This window comes from Hyperolius riggenbachi, chromosome 5 (assembly GCF_040937935.1).
Source record: "Hyperolius riggenbachi isolate aHypRig1 chromosome 5, aHypRig1.pri, whole genome shotgun sequence".
Classification (NCBI taxonomy): Eukaryota; Metazoa; Chordata; class Amphibia; order Anura; family Hyperoliidae; genus Hyperolius; species Hyperolius riggenbachi.
In genome coordinates, this window is record NC_090650.1 from 419073049 (window position 1) to 419090414 (window position 17366).

The window sequence follows — 17366 nt, forward strand, 5'->3', positions numbered from 1 at the left end:
GAGAACGTCTCAGCCCCATAGAAGCCTGTTTTGCTTTGCTGGTGTTTTTTCCTGATATTTGAGAGGTCGGAGATAACTTCTGTTACGCCAACATGGACATGATTAATGGATTTCTCTCTACCTGAGCCGCCGTGGGGGGAAAGCGCGGCCCCCGCCAGGTCAGCCTGCTCCGTTCTGGGATTAAACCACTACTGCTTTTTAGACGTGGTACCGAGCGGTGCCAAACCGTGCAGTTTAATTTAAAGCATGACTCTGACGATAAATGTTTACACCTTCCTTTGTTGCCATTCAGTGCAGGAGCTTTTTATAGCTTTGTAGAGGCACCTTGATTGGTTGTGTCATGCTTTTCTCAGGCTCATTCTGGATTGCACTAAACAGAGCAGCTGTCTTGTCTCTGCATTGAGAGAGCAGACAGCATGACTCATCAAGAGGGAGGGAGTGAGGAGGGAGTTAGCAGAGAGGAGAGCAGACAGCATGACTTATGAGTAGGGAGAGAGTTAGCAGAGTGGAGAGCAGACAGTTTGACTCATCAGTAGGAAGGGGGTGAGGAGGGTGTTAGCAGAAAGGAGAGCAGACAGCATGACTCATCAGAGGAGAGGAAGGGTGCAAGGTTGGAGTTAGCAGAGAAGAGAGCAGGCAGCATGACTCATCAGAGGGGAGGAAGCAGAGAGGAGAGCAGACAGCATGACTCATCAGAGCGGAGGGAGTGAGAAGAAAGTTAGTGGAGAGGAGAGCAGACAGCATGACTCATCAGAGTGGAGGGAGTGAGAAGAAAGTTAGCAGGGAGGAGAGCAGACAGCATTACTCATCAGAGGAGAGGAAGGGAGCAAGGAGGGAGTTAGCAGAGAGGACAACAGGCAGCATGACTCATCAGAGGGGAGGTAATTAGCAGAGAGGAGAGCAGACAGCATGACTCATCAGAGCGGAGGGAGTGAGAAGAAAGTTAGCGGAGAGGAGAGCAGACAGCATGTCTCATCAGAGCGGAGGGAGTGAGAAGAAAGTTAGTGGAGAGGAGAGCAGACAGCATGACTCATCAGAGTGGAGGGAGTGAGAAGAAAGTTAGCAGAGAGGAGAGCAGACAGCATTACTCATCAGAGGAGAGGAAGGGAGCAAGGAGGGAGTTAGCAGAGATGACAACAGGCAGCATGACTCATCAGAGGGGAGGTAATTAGCAGAGAGGAGAGCAGACAGCATGACTCATCAGAGCGGAGGGAGTGAGAAGAAAGTTAGCGGAGAGGAGAGCAGACAGCATGTCTCATCAGAGCGGAGGGAGTGAGAAGAAAGTTAGCGGAGAGGAGAGCTGACAGCATGATTCATCAGAGCGGAGGAGTTGAGAGGAAAGTTAGTGGAGAGGAGAGCAGACAGCATGACTCATCAGAGGGGAGGGAGCGAGAAGAAAGTTAGCAGAGAGGAGAGCAGACAGCATGACTCATCAGAGAGGATGAGGTGAAGAAGGAGCTAACAGAGAGGAGACCAGACAGCGTTTGGCTATAAGGGGCGGGACTATGCGCTGGAAGAAGATGCGCAGAGGGCTTGAGAATGGAGAACACTATACATTTAATGTTTATTTGAGACTTTATATTCTCTTTAAGCAGTAGACCAGCTTTTGCACTTTCTTGTTTGACATTCATGGCTAGGTTCTTCAATTCTTCTTCAGTTTCAGCCATCAGAGTTGTGTCATCGGCACATCTCAGATTGTTAATATTTGTTTTACATTTATTTTGTATGTTTTACATAGGTTGTAACAATGGCTCTGGATTGTTCCTTTAAGGTACGATGTGTCTGCAGCACCTTAAATTATTCATGCAAAGTGAATGTGATCTATATTGCTGCAGGACAGGACTCCTAACCTGCAGCTGTCATTACTCTCCCTCCTGTCTGCCCAGCCCAGCCAAAGGAAGGAATCACTCATCTTCTCCTGCACTAAATCACATGTATGTCAGAGGCAATGCCACTAATATTACATGATATTAAAGAGGCCCTGTAGTGACAGATAGTAGACTGCAGTAAATTATTCAGGATACCCACTTTGAAAGTAATTTTCTGGTTTCAGCATCAGAAACACGTCCCTATAGCCATATATTGCTATAAATTAAATTTAGCCCCGCCCTCCAAGTCATATTTACCCTAGGCTATTTAGCTATGCAGAATTCTCCACCCAGGTATATTTTGTACTGGCTTAGGAACTCTCGGCAAACAAACATTTAGTGGAGATCACCTGACAGGACTAACGATGCCACCTCCTGTGACAAACTTCAGAATGTAAATCGGGGAGAGGCTTTTACAACAGCTATATATTTCTGTAATTTGGTGTGTATTTCTCCCCCCCAGGAGACCAGAGATCTTATTTTTACTGGCTCTGTAAAGGAACATTCCACAGTGATGCACTTACCAGCAGTAAGGGCCCACTCACACTTGTAAGCGCAAACGTTTTGCGTGAGTGATTTTTCAGCGGAAAAATCACTAAACACTGCAGCGATTTTTCCGCGATTGCGTTTATCGCTTCTATAGCACCGGAAACTCGCCTGAAAATGGTGCAGGCGACGCGATTTGCGGCAATTAGCGCAAATTGCCCAAGAACAGGCCCTTAGGCCCCATTCACACTTGACCATTTTGCCGGTGATTTCGGCAAAACGCTCAAACGCTAGTGTAAAAAAAAACCTATGGGCCGTTCTTACTCGGGCGATTTGCGCTAATCGCCCAAAATCATGGAACGCAAATGCATTGCCTGCACCATTTTCAGGCGATTTCCCAGCGATCGTGTTTCAGTGCTATAGAAACGCTAAACGCTATCGCGAAAAAATCGACGCAGTGTTCAGTGATTTTTTTTTTTTTCCGCTGAAAAATCACTCATGCAAAACTAAGTGCCGGTGTTTTGCGCTTACAAGTGTGAATGGGCCCTTAGGATTTTATTACACTAGCGCTTTCAAAAGGGCTAGCGTTTTTAGCATTTTGCCGAAATCGCCGGCAAAATGCTCAAGTGTGAATGGGGCCTAAAGGTGTCTTGGCCTGTGATAAATTTCAGAATGCAAATCGGGCAGCGGAAAGAGTTTATAATGGGCAAACACTGACTAAATATAAGAAACGCAGAAAGTGCAATCCAGCAGCACTTGAGGGGGGCTGTTTACACCCTCCCCCCGCCACACACACGCACACGATTTTCCCAATGACCGGGGATTTTTTTGAGCGATGTGCGGTCGTTTACTTGACAACACAACGTGGGTACAGGAGCACGATCACGCGAATGTCGCTTAGCGTCGCGCGGCGATACATGACCGACTTGGCGGATCGGATCTTTAAGATTACCAACGACACCACGCAAAGTACCGCGATCACTTAACTTCCTGTTTGCGCCCGTCATGTAACGTTGTGCCATTGCGCATACCCGCCGGCAGGAAGATGAATCGCTGGGCGCTCATCATAAGGGAGACATCGCTGGATCCATCTTCCTGTCTCGTTGCGGTGAGTATGAGGCCTCAGTGTTCTCGCCAGGCTCTTTTAGCCGGGTGCTCCACCCGGCTAGTTTTTCTGAGCACCCGGCTGTCATCGGCTCACCTCCACTTACTCTGTAAGCAGAGTTGATCACAGAAGCACCGGCCCTGCATTCTCTCATCTCGCCCCACCCGGCTACTTTTTCATGCCACCTGGCTGGAAATAAATTCTGGGGAGAACACTGGGCCTTATGCCTGGTACACACCATGCAATTTTCCAACAGACAGATGGGTCAATAGATAATTTCCAACAGATCCGATCGTTTTTTTTTATCGTTTTTCTGATCGAACTTCTGGTCACTTCTATGGAAAGCGATCAGAAAAATGATCAGAAATCAAATCGGAGCTCTCGGAAATTATCTTTTCGACCCAGCTATTTGATGGGAAATTGCGTGGTGTGTACCAGACTTTAGACCCTATAGTTCAATTGTACTGCTGCGCTCTCCAATCCTGAAATAAAAAACACACTCCACATAGGGCAGTATTGTTCAAATTCCGTGCCCCCAATTAACACCAGTGTCTTGTGCTCCCCCGGTGTCATACACTCATCCCTCGTCCCCTCTCACTAGATGCTCACCAGATTGTTACCACCTCAGTTTTTCAGGTGGATCTTAAGCATATCAATGTATTGACTTGTTCCTATAAAGCAAAAAAAGAGCTCCACATAGAGTAGTACAGTTCAAATCAGACAATTCAGGCAATTCAAGTGCTACACACACTCCAATCGTGCAACACCACCCGTTGATCGTGTTCCTGCACCAATCTGCATGCCACACTGCTCACCAGATGCAGCCCACCTACACATACAGGTGGACACTGCGCTTATTACTCCAATTACTTCAACGATCCTCAGTAGTTCAAACAAGCCTCCAGCAAGGGCTTTCCTTTTATTTTCACTAAAATTGTTGCTCAAAACATAAAAACAAAAAGACGCACATAGCGTATTACTGACAACAGTGCCTCAGTGCGCAGCCAAATTATTGCACTTACGCCTCCTGAAGCTCTATATGCATATCGTACAGGTGGATATCAATGCCCATCCGTCTGGCTCCCGGGTCCGCTCCGACACTTCTGCGTCCTCCCGTTCCGCCTCCACGCCTGCCCGCAGGGTATATCCTGATGCGCTTTGCTGCTGACTCATCAGGGAGCTCCTGATGAGTCTGGCGTGAAGACGAAACGCGCGTAGGGCGGAGCTGTACGTTTTGACGTCGCATGGTAGTGAGAGGCGCACGGACCGGCCGGTCAGCAGCAAAGCGCATCAGGATATACCCTGCGGGCAGGAGTGGAGGCGGAACGGGAGGACGCAGAAGTGTCGGAGCGGACCCGGGAGCCAGACGGATGGGCATTGATATCCACCTGTACGATATGCATATAGAGCTTCAGGAGGCGTAAGTGCAATAATTTGGCTGCGCACTGAGGCACTGTTGTCAGTAATACGCTATGTGCGTCTTTTTGTTTTTATGTTTTGAGCAACAATTTTAGTGAAAATAAAAGGAAAGCCCTTGCTGGAGGCTTGTTTGAACTACTGAGGATCGTTGAAGTAATTGGAGTAATAAGCGCAGTGTCCACCTGTATGTGTAGGTGGGCTGCATCTGGTGAGCAGTGTGGCATGCAGATTGGTGCAGGAACACGATCAACGGGTGGTGTTGCACGATTGGAGTGTGTGTAGCACTTGAATTGCCTGAATTGTCTGATTTGAACTGTACTACTCTATGTGGAGCTCTTTTTTTGCTTTATAGGAACAAGCTAATACATTGATATGCTTAAGATCCACCTGAAAAACTGAGGTGGTAACAATCTGGTGAGCATCTAGTGAGAGGGGACGAGGGATGAGTGTATGACACCGGGGGAGCACAAGACACTGGTGTTAATTGGGGGCACGGAATTTGAACAATACTGCCCTATGTGGAGTGTGTTTTTTATTTCAGGATTGGAGAGCGCAGCAGTACAATTGAACTATATGACCCAGTGACTGGATTTTTTCTGCAGCGATCCCATGAACTGTTTATTGTGAACGGACTGGTAACCATTGTGTGAACTTTGTGGCGCGGTATTATACAATCAGACTTTAGACCCTGCATATTCTGGCAAGCAGATGCTATAGGTGGCCATACACTTATAGATTTGCAGCAGATTCGACCATCAGATAGATTTCTGTCAGATGCCTGTCAAGTCGAATCTGACAGGAACCTATCTGATGTGTGCCACACACTAGGAACAGATTTCCAATAGATTTCAGAATGAAATTTATTGGAAATCTATCTAAATGCATTATTGGACCATTAGATCCAACGCAACTCTATGGGCCATGGATCTGCTACCAACAGCAGATCCACCTAGATCTTCCAACCTGTCAGATCAATCATATCCATCAAAATCGGCCACAAATTGATTGATTGATAGATTTGAAAGAATCGATTTCTGATCGATCACTCGTTTCTATAGAATCAATCGATCGATTGATGTCTGAAATCGACCAGTGTATGGGCCCCTTATCAGCAAATACTATGCCATTTTAATTAGTCAATAGACAGTCAGGCAGCCAGTCTATAGTCAGGTGATATCTGGGCAGAGCACATACCTCTATCTTTCTCTCCAGTTTGCAGACTGGCTAAATAATTTATATATAAATATTGTAAAAAAAAAAGAAAAGAAAAGAAGCAATTTTATTCATTTTGCTATTATTACTACAGTTCCTCTTTCATACCACGGTGGAGGTGAGGTGTGCTGGAGGGGGGGGGGGGGGGGGGGGGGGTGTTTCGGAGACGAGGACTGTTACTTGTCTTGTCAGAGCAGTAACTCTTCCCCGTCACGGCTTCTGAGAATGGCGATATGCGGAATTCCCAGAAGTTCAGTGTGTGTACAGTACACACTATATATATAGATACAGGCAGGTTATGCATTGCACAGGGCCGCCGCTGTCTCTCTAGTAAGTAATAGTTTTCCAGAGCAAGTCATTACATTCCACTCATATGAGCTGGGAGGACTTGTCAAAGCGGCAGTCCGGCCCCAGCTCGTAAAATCACAAAATGCCGCCTTTCACAGCTGATGTCAGAGCGGATGCTGAGCATTCTTTTGGTCTGTATGTCAGATTTTTTTTTCAGGTTTTTAAAGGGACTGGCGGATTGCAGACAGCAGCCCAGAAGTGTTAGTGAAGGAAAAACTTGCGCTTCTATTCGTTTTACACTTTTTTTTTATCCAAGTGGAAAATGAAACGGTTTGTTAAAGGGAACCTGAATTGAACTGGAAAACTTGAGTTTAAAGGGAACCTAAACTGAGAAGGATATGGATTGTTCCTTTTAAAATAATATCAGTTGCCCGACTCTCCTGCTGATCCTGTGTCTCTAATACTTCTAGCCACAGCCTCTCAACAAACATGCAGATCAGGTGCTCTGACTGAAGTCAGACTGGATTAGCTGCATGCTTGTTTCAGGTGTGTGATTCAGACAATACTGCAGCCAGAGAGATCAGCAGGACTGCCAGGCAACTGGTATTATTTAAAAGGAAACACCCATATCCCTCTCAGTTTAGGTTTTAACTTACCTGGGGCTTCTACCAGCCCTCTGCAGCCGACCTGTGCTTGTGTCGTCACGGAACGATCCGCCGGTCTCTCGCAGCGCCCTTCCTTTGTTTGGATTTGCGGCCCCGCTCCACTCGCCTCCTGATTGTGCTCCCATGGACAGGAGTGCTCTACGCATGCGCAGTACAGGGAAATCTACTGCGCATACTCAGAGCACTCCCGACAGCAATGCAGGAAGTACTATACTGTAGAGGCGCCCTGATTATGAAAATCCGGAGGCATCTGAAAGTGGCTTATGGCGATGCAAAGGATTATGGGAGGGCCCTAGTCAGGTCTTTAGTTTGTTGCAATTACAAAGCAGTAAAGCAATGCCTGGGGCTCCAGTAGCTGACATTTCCCCTTTGCTTGGTATGTCTCATTCATGCAGGAGGTCTCCCAGTTTCACTGACATTGGTGGCATTCTCTCTGTTGCTGTGGCGGCCTGGGGGAGACCTGCGTGTTGCGGTACTTGTACTGGAAGTTGTACCGTGACAACCAGGAACCAGCAGACACTACTTATTCAGGTATGTGCCTAGCAGGTCCGCGGCCTGGACGGCGGGAGAGACCTCGGCTCAGGGCAGCGAGATGATTGGGCAATGACAAGTGCAGAGACAGGACAGACAGATAGTGGGAAACAAAGGTTACTGATTATAAATGAACTCTACAGAAGCAGCTAAATACCCGGGTAAACCTGAATTTTAGAACAAAACTTAAAGGGTAACTGAAGTAAGAGGGATAAGGAGACTGCAATATTTATTTCCTTTTAAAGGGGTTCTTTCGCGAAAAAAGTAGGCAGTTAAAAAATGTGACAGATGACAGGTTTTGGGCCAGTCCATCTTTTTAAGGGGGATTCTCAGGGCTTTCTTTGTTTTCAACAGCATTTCCTGAACAACAGTTTAACTGCCAAAATAGCAAGATACCAGCCGGCCTCCCTAATCACTTGCACACTATTATGTCAGTTAAATTTTGCAACTGGTGTTCAGGAAATGCTGTTGAAAACAAAGAAAGCCCTGAGAATCCCCCTTAAAAAGATGGACTGGCCCAAAACCTGTCATCTGTCACATTTTTTAACTGCCTACTTTTTTCGCGAAAGAACTCCTTTAAGCAATATCACTTGCCTGGCTGTCCTGCTGATCCTCTGACTCTGATACTTTTAGCCATAGACCCTGAACAAGCATGCAGCAGATCAGATGTTTCCGACATTATTGTCAGATCTGACAAGATTAGCTGCATGCTTGTTTCTGGTGTGATTCAGACACTACTGCTGCCAAATAGATCAGCAGGGCTGCCAGGCAACTGGTATTGTTTAAAATGAAATAAATATGGCAGCCACCATATACCTCTCACTTCAGTTGTCATTTAAATCAGCAGACAGAAATTACATTACTGATCATAGCCTCATTTTAAAGGGACTCCGAACACCTCTCATGGGCATGCCTTTAAGACTCTGACCAGTTCTGCAAAGTACTTAAAGATGCACACCATTCTGTAGCTTTTGCTCTCCTCTTTCATTTGATGCCTGAATCGCCGTTCTACACCAAATAGTTTTCGTTCGATTTCCATTTAAAAATTGCGGCTGCCATCTTGGCTATGTTATAACTTCCGGGTCACCCCTGTATTCTCTGTTCATGTGCATCACTGAATGAAGCAGGAAGAGGAAGTGACACGCATGGCCATTGCAAGAGGCTCCTCCAGAGGGGTCATAGCACGATTTTGTTGGAAGTCGTCTGGCTTAAAGGCATGCCCATGAGAGGTGCTCGGAGTCCCTTTAAAGAGACATTAATGACATATACAGGAGTAGAAAGCAGTAAATTATTTAGGATACCCACTTTTATGGTAATGTTCATGGTTTTAACATCAGATACACTTCCTATAAAGTAGCCCCGCCCTTCCAATGTTCTTTAGCCTAGGCTGTTTAGCTATGTGGAATTCTCCTCCCAGAGCATTCTGGAAGACCAGGTTTATTTTGTACTGCGGCAGTCAAGTGACTACAAACACTTTCTCCTTCCGGGTTGAAGGAGGAAGTGTTTGTGGTCACGTGATGCGCATGGAACGCATCGTGGGAGGCACCAGGGACAGACGAAGAAGACGTCAGAGACGTCAGAGAGGTCAGAGAGGTAAGCTTGACCCCCCGCCCACCCTGCACAGGTTTACTGGGAGATATCCGGATAGCAACTATCCGGGTGTCTCCCGGATCCGGATTTGAGCAGCCCCACTCCTAAGCATTGTCATCACTACAAGCAGGCAGCAGGAATAATGTGATCCATATAGCAGAGACATTCCTTTTTTTCCAGTGGCTGAAGGAAGTGGTCACTAGGTGGCGCTGTTAATGAGAAAGCAGATAGTCTTTTTATTCATTTCAGTGAAGTGACTATCTATTCCAGTGGTTCTCAAACTTTTTCCGGACAAGGGCACCCTTGGCGATCTTGAATTTTTTTCCAGGCACCCCTATGCGCCATCGATCATCCACCGCTTCCACGCTGCATCCAATCAACCAAAATTTACCACTCAATCGTAATTTAGATCGTTTTTTTACACAAATCGATGAAACAATAATTGCTGTGACTCGCTACATCACAGGTAACTAATATAAATAAAAACAAATTGATGCAAGTTTGGCCTGAGAGCAAACCCCTCGCCCACAGGTAACTTCATGTGTGGGGCCCAAGAGAAACTCCCCAGGTAAAAATGTGGGGCCTGGAGGCAACCCCTCCAGCAAACATCACGTGTGGGCTTGAGGTCCCCCCCCCCCCTCCACCCGGAAACAACGTGTGGGCCTAGAAGAGCACCCCCCTTCAGGAAACACCATGATTAGGCCTGAGAGCAAGCCCCCTTACAGGTAAAACATTGGGATTGAAGGCAAAGAGTCAAGAGATCATGAGGGCCTGAGAGAAACCCCCCTGGCAGAAACGTGTCTTGCACCTCGGATCGCCTCCAGCCCGCCACACCATGCCACACGGGGGAAGGTTGTGAGCCTCACTTCTTTGCCATCACTATGGACAGCGGATAAGAGTCCCAGCCAGGAGCGAGCGGCGCGGCTCGAAGTCCGGGAGTGGGCGGCTCTGATTGTTCTGTTCTGCTACATCCGCCCACTAGGGAGCAGCAGACCAATCAGAGCTGTCTATTCACGTGATAGAGGGGTGAGGCTGCTCTGACGTCTCTGCTGTGCGAGTCTTGAGCAGAGGAACCAGTGTGTGTCAGCGTCTGCTGACAAAACAAAAAAAAAAATGCATTGCCAAATAAAGCTGCTCAGGCAGGGACAGGGTTGCGGCACCCCTGGGAAGCCCTGGTGCGCCGTGGCACCCACTTTGAGAACCGCTGGTCTATTCTTTACTGCAGAGCAGGGATGCTCTCATGAGTAATAACAAGTGGTTTAAATGAGCATTAATTCACTTTGGTGTGCGGCAGGGACATGAGGGGTTAGTTACCCATAATTCTGCATCCTCCCTGCGCTCCAAATAGCTTGCACACCTCCTATTGGACGCATAGCAAGCCTCATCACCAGGCACTTCCTCCTTCCGGCTTGAAGGAGGAAGTGCCCGCAGTGAGGCTTGCATTACGTCCAATAGGACGTGTGCAAGATATTTGGAGCACAGGGAGGATGCATAATTATGGTTAACTAACCCCTTATGTCCCTGCCGCACACTTGAGCTAATTAATGCTCGTTTAAATCACGAATTTGAGTGTTTACACACTCATGATTACTTGTGAGAGCATCCCTGCTGCAGAGTTGTCCCAGGATAGAATGGTGGTAGGTATGTAAAAAAGAAAAACTAAGCTTTATGGCTCACTCATCCCTTGTATAGGTGTAGAAGAGGGCGAAGAATCTACTGAAGGCCTGTGGGCGGGGCTGGAGCTGAGAGTACCACTTTATTACTGCAGTTACCTTTTGAAGCTCAGTTCTGGAAATATATATATATTTTTAACTAAGTTGGCCCTATACAACGATGAGCATATGCTTATGGTAGGGATTAGATTGTGAGCTCCTCTGAGGACAGTCAGTGGCATGACTATTTACTCTGTACAGTGCTGCAGAAGATGTCAGTGCTATATAAATACATAATAATATGGTAGTACATTAGACTATGACTATGGTAGGATTAGATTGTGAGCTCCTCTGAGGACAGTCAGTGACAGGACTATGTACTCTGTAAAGTGCTGCAGAAGATGTCAGTGCTAATTAAATACATAATAATATGGTAGGACATTAGACTATAACAATGGTGGGATTAGATTGTGAGCTCCTCTGGGGACAGTCAGTGACATGACTATGTACTCAGTAAAGTGCTGCAGAAGATGTCAGTGCTATATAAATACAAGTAGTAGTATGGGGACCGGCACCATCGATTAGTAATTATGCTCTTTATTAGTTAAAAAGACCTAGGGGCGGGACGCTTGCCGCCCTGAGCCGACACTGTCTCCATCTGGTCCACCTCGCTTTGTAGGCGGTACCAGTATGATGTCATCTGAGACTGTCGGCTTATTGGTCGGCGTCTTGACACTGCGGGCTGAACTGCGGATGCCGCCGCCCTTCTCTGCGAAGCGCGTTTTGGGTAATCCATACCAGCACACATTAGAATATTAGGAATTAGGTTCCCCATCAGGTCCGCTCTGAGTAGCAGATAGGGGATTGGTCGCCATAGGCGCACTCTAATGTGATTGGTTCATACTCCATGTTGATTTACTATTTAAGTGTGTAACTGTTGTGATTTTATTTAGACACGGACATCTACTTGAGAAAGGAGGATATCCCTCCGAAACGTCGTGCTTTATGTCTGTGTCTTTTTAACTAATAAAGAGCATAATTACTAATCGATGGTGCCGGTCCCCATACTACTACTTCTACTTGTGAGCCAGGAGTGCTGCCTGACTCTTTGACCGTGGCACATCACTGAAGCTGCATACAGGAAGTGCTGTCTATTTCTACGTTTATCAGTGCTATATAAATACATAATAATAATATGGTAGGACATTAGACTATGACTATGGTGGGATTAGATTGTGAGCTCCTCTGAGGACAGTCAGTGACATGACTATGTACTCTGTAAAGGGCTGCAAAAGATGCAACCACACCCCCTGTGCTATAGCCACACCTTTCATGTGGAAAAAGGGGAGTAAGTGAATGGCTGTTATAGGCTTACAGGGGGCACAGAGTTTTTCATTACAACATTAGGACTCCCACTCGCGGCCATGATGTGCAGTGGAATGTCCTATGACAGTATCGAGAACAGATACAGGTCTTTGCAATCTTCAGAGCTGACTTGGAGGGGAATTCTTTTTAGTGTTTCAAATTAGCTGAAGTTTTACTTGAACTCCATGTTTCATACTTTCCCTCCTACACTTTCCAGAATTGCTTTGCTGTAATTTCTGGTCACCAGCGACATATTTTACCTCCGCAGCAGCGAGTCAGAGGTCAGCCCTTCGCAGAAAAGTCCAGAGATCGCCACTAAACTCCGGTGTAGATAGGTTTGGTTGCTGGTCAGTTTATAAGCTATTTATATCATTACTATTGGTGAGTGAAACCCCTGCATGCTCTCTGTGTAAGTTTCTTCTATTTGTGCTTCCATAGAAGACTCCAGTTTTGAAAGCAAATTTATAAAGTATATATGCGGGTCATGCAGAAGAAGCTGGATTTTGGGACGCCTCATATGCTCACTCCAACCGGAATTATTGCAAATAACTTCTGTTTCAACTGGCGGGCTTACTTTCGTGTGCCCGACAGAAGCGCAGGAAACTCACCTGACGTTTAGAACTGCAGCCTATGGATACCAGTGTGTGTGTGTGTGTGTGGGGGGGGGGGGGGGGGGGTATATACAAATAAACCACAGATAGCAATACAAGCTAAACTGGTGTATCACATTTTTTTCTGTTATTATTACTAGACATCAGGGGCTGGATTCACAAAAGGGTGCTAACTCAGTTAGAATGTCTAAAGCTTTTATTGATCGCGCGCAAAGTTTAACGCTGCGTGGTGCGCGCAAAACGTTGCACCGAGTGCGCCCTAAACGTCGCACAGTGCACCGTTTCGGGTGCACCCGGTGCAATGTTTTAGGGGCACCCGGTGCGACCTGCGCGCAAAATCTTTTTAGGCGTGCTAAGGGGCTTTTCACAGGCCTGCTAACACTTAGCACCCTTTTGTGAATCAAGCCCCAGGTCTGTTACATTAACGGGCACTACAACTTACTCCGTGTCCCCCTCAGATCTTGGTGTCCTCTTCCCTGTATTCCCCTCCATAAGGCCCCGGCACATTCACAGTACAGCTGAGTGTTCCTGTGCAGGGTGCTGTAACTCAGCCGGGAACATCTTGGCGCACAACACATGTGTTTGATTGAGTTGAGGCTGCGGCGTCCGCGTTACAATGCGCTGCGAAGCCAGGCTGTGGAGTCGGAGCAATTTTGGGTACCTGGAGTTGGTGGTTTTATAAACTGAGGAGTCGGAATTGGAGTTGGATGATTTTTGTAGCGACTACACAACCCTACTGCGAAGTGCATTCCATGTGTCAGAAACGCATGCACAAAATTGCATTCCTGCATGCGTTGTGCAATGTGAATCGGCCATATTGGGTGGTAGAAACTACTCCTGTGTTCCCCCAGCAGCTCATCACCTCTGCACCCTTAAAGAGGAACTCCAGTGAAAATAATGTAATAAAAAAGTGCTTCATTTTTACAATAATTATGTATAAATGATTTAGTCAGTGTTTGCCCATTGTAAAATCTTTTAAATCCCTGATTTACATTCTGACATTTATTACTGGTAATTTGTAAGCTTGTAGAGCGATTTTTTTTTTTTTCCCAAGCACAATCGTTGTCCTGCCACATTTTGTCTGTGAGATGCACAGTAATATCACGCAGAAAACCCACCTCTATGCAGATCTCCTCACAATTCAGCAGTTCCCATCACGGTTTTATTTTCTCAAATGTACCGCAATCACTGCGCACACCGGATGGATTCGCAAAGGAATCACAGCGATGTAAATTGGAGAGGACTTGAATTGCAGCGCAATTGTGAACGTTTCCTAGTGGTTATTTTTATATGGGCAGCATGGTGGCGTAGTGGTCAGCAATCTCGCCCCCCGATTCAGATCTCAGCCAGGGCACTAGCTCACAGAGTTTGTATGTTCTCCCCGTGTCTGGGTGGGTTTCCTCCCACAACCCAAAAACATGCTGGTAACGTAAATGTCTTCCCTCTAAATTGGCCCTAAACTATGATGGACATATGATATGGTAGGAATAGATTGTGCACTCCTCTATATACATGGCTATATTTAGGGTCGGATCAGACTTGTTTAAAAAACGTATCTATGGCCCCGGTTTTTTGGCCCGGACCAAAACCGGAGACACGGATACTAATGTTAAAAATAGCGTCCGTCTTCACACACTTTAAAAAATGGATCCGGTTTGAAAAACTGAACGGAGAGTCTGGATTTGCTGGGACTTCACTGACCGCGGATACACGGAGGGGTGGTGAAAGGCAATACAAAAATGGATCTCATTCTACACAGGCTACTTTGCACACAAAACGGAGGGAGAATCACAGTTACCTACTGCCTGCTCCTCCCCTCAATGTTATCTTTGCGGACCTTTATCCCACCCATAGGCAGTATAATTGCCCCCAGGTAGTCTGGAGGGGATAGCAGCCAGGAAGGGGGGCAGGGAGGGGGGTCAGACCCCCCCCCACCTGTGTCCCCGCTCCCCCTCCAGCTAAGCAGCGAGTGGGGAAGCAATTACCTACTTCCTTCCTCTGCTCCCCGCTTGATTTCCTGCAATGCCGCCCACTGAAGTGTAGAGGGCGGCATTGGAGGAAGTCACGCGGCGAGCAGTGGAATGCAAGGAAGGTAATTTCTTCCCCTCTTGCTGCATTCGCAATTAGCTGGAGGGGGAGTGGGGACGGGGGAACCAAGTGGGGGGACCGCTGCCCCCCTTCATGGCTGCTCCCCCCCTTCCCCCCCCCCCCCCACAAACGCAAACGGACTGGAAACGTATGCTGCGAAAGGGCAGCACTGATCCGTTTGCCTTCCGGTTTTTGAAAAACGGAGTCCGGACCACGGATTGCATTCTGCAACCGTACCTAGGGCTTGATTCACTAAACCGTAATAACTCAAATATCACACCTTATCAAATATATCACACCTTATCAAAGATATCACACCTAATCAGAGTAGCATAGAGAGCGCTACGAACCCGCAGGGGCTCAGGGCAGGACGAGTGCCATTGCCAATTAGCAGGCATAAGTTTGTAGCGCTCGCTATGCTACTCTGATAAGGTGTGTTAACTTTGATAAGGTGTGATATCTTTGATAAGGTGTGATATTTGAGTTATCACGGTTTAGTGAATCAACCCCTAGTGTGAACCGAGCCTTACTCTGTACAGCACTGCAGAAGATGTTGCTATATAAATAATAATAATAAAATTACTTTCAGAACCATGAAAAATGCATTCACCGTGGCTGCTGGTGGGGGCTGCCTGTGTGTGTGTGTGTGGGGGGGGGGGGTCTGCCTGCTTGTGTGTCTGTGTGTGTGTGGGGGGGGGCTGTCTGTGTGAGGGGGGGGGGGGTGAGCTGCCTGTGTGTGTTTGTGGGGGGGGGGGGGGCTGCCTGTGTGTGTATGTGTGCCTCTCTCTCTCTCTCTCTCTTTCCAAATCCAAAAAAGCTTTATTGGCAGGAAATACATTTAGCATTGCCAAAGCAAAACAAAACATTAACCTGGGGGGGCGGGGGGATTGTGGGAATAAGGGAAGGATATAGGTATACAGTCCATTGGAGGGTGGAGGATGTAAGGGATGGTATGGGGGGGATGGGATATATAGTCCATAGGGGACTATATATCCCATCTCTCTCTCTTTCTGTGTGTGTCGCTGTGTGTGGTGGGGGCTACCTGTGTGTGTGCCTCTCTCTGTGTGAGTGTCTTTGCTGGCCTATTGTTAGATGAGGTGGATAATGCTGCAGCCGCTGACTCACCAGTTCCAGTCTCTGCACACAGGGAGATATGTTTACATTACTCTTCCTGCTGTGTGAGGATCAGCTGAAAGTGCCATCAGGCAGAAATAAAAGGGAGGCTCACATCTCTGTACCAGAGCTGCACAGGGAGAAGGCTGGGGCAGTGCAATGCAGGTACGGCAGGGATCAGCCTGCTCAGGAGCTTGCAGTCATTTCAGTCATTGTTATGTATTTGTATCTCACTAACATCTTCTGCAGCACTTTACAGAGTACACAGTCAAGTCACTGACTGTGCTCAGAGGAGCTCACAATTTAATCGTACCATAGTCATAGTCTAATGTCCTACCATATTATTATTATGTGTTTATATAGCACTGACATCTTCTGCAGCACCTTGTAAAGTACATAGTCATGCCACTGACTGTCCTCAGAGGAGCTCACACTCTAATTCCTACCACAGTCATAGCTTAATGTCCTCCTCAGAGGAGGTCACAATCTAATCCTACCATAGTCATAATCTAATGTCCTATCATAATATTATTATGTATTTATATAGCACTAACATCTTCTGCAGCACTTTACAGAGTACATAGTCATGCCACCGACTGTCCTCACAGGAGCTCAAAATCTAATCATACCATAGTCATAGTCTAATGTCCTACCATATTATTATTATGTATTTATATAGCACTGACATCTTCTGCAGCACTTTACAGAGTACATAATCATGTCACTGACTGTCCTCAGAGGGGCTCACACTCTAATCCCTACTATAGTCATAGTCTAATGCCCTACAATATTATTATTATGTTTTTTTTATAGCGCTGGCATCTTCTGCAGCACTTTAGGCCTTGTTCACATTGCAGTTGTTGCCGTCCGGATTTCGGTAACACGTGCAGGTGGCCGACACGCACAAACATCAGAAGTGCATAGACTGTTCTTTCTGATGTTCACACTGCATGCGTTCCGGATCAGCGCGGTGCATGAACGCATGCTGCGCACATTTTTTTAGCAAAACGCATGGCTGACCAATTCACTACAAGTGAATGGGATCAGCAACGCATACAAACGCAGATGGCGTGCAATCGTACGCGTTGCATTCTGATCGCACGGCCATCTGCGTGTCGCAATGTGAATGAGGCCTTACAGAGTTCATAGTCATGTCACTGTCCTCAGAGGAGCTCACAATCTAATCCCTACCATAGCCATAATGTTACATATAGTTAATATTAATGTGTATTTATATAACACTGACATCTTCCGCAGCACTTTACAGAGTACATAGTCATGTCACTGACTGTCCTCGGAGGAGCTCACAATCTAATCCCTACCATAGTCATAGTCTCTATCATAGCCATTTTTTGGGACAAACCAGTTAGCTT

At 46.8% G+C, this 17366-nt stretch overlaps 1 long non-coding RNA gene across 3 annotated transcripts in view; it reads left to right on the plus strand.

Moving 5' to 3' along the window:
* Positions 1-17366, plus strand: part of LOC137517881 (uncharacterized) — a 323995-nt gene that overhangs the window by 125024 nt on the left and 181605 nt on the right. Inside the window, exon 1 of one of the 3 annotated variants that reach the window (XR_011020704.1) lies at positions 15936-16158. The exons of the other annotated variants lie outside the window; for them this stretch is intronic. This is a non-coding gene — a long non-coding RNA (uncharacterized lncRNA). Of the gene's footprint in view, positions 1-15935; positions 16159-17366 lie in introns of those variants that run through there. 3 annotated transcript variants of the gene reach the window in all.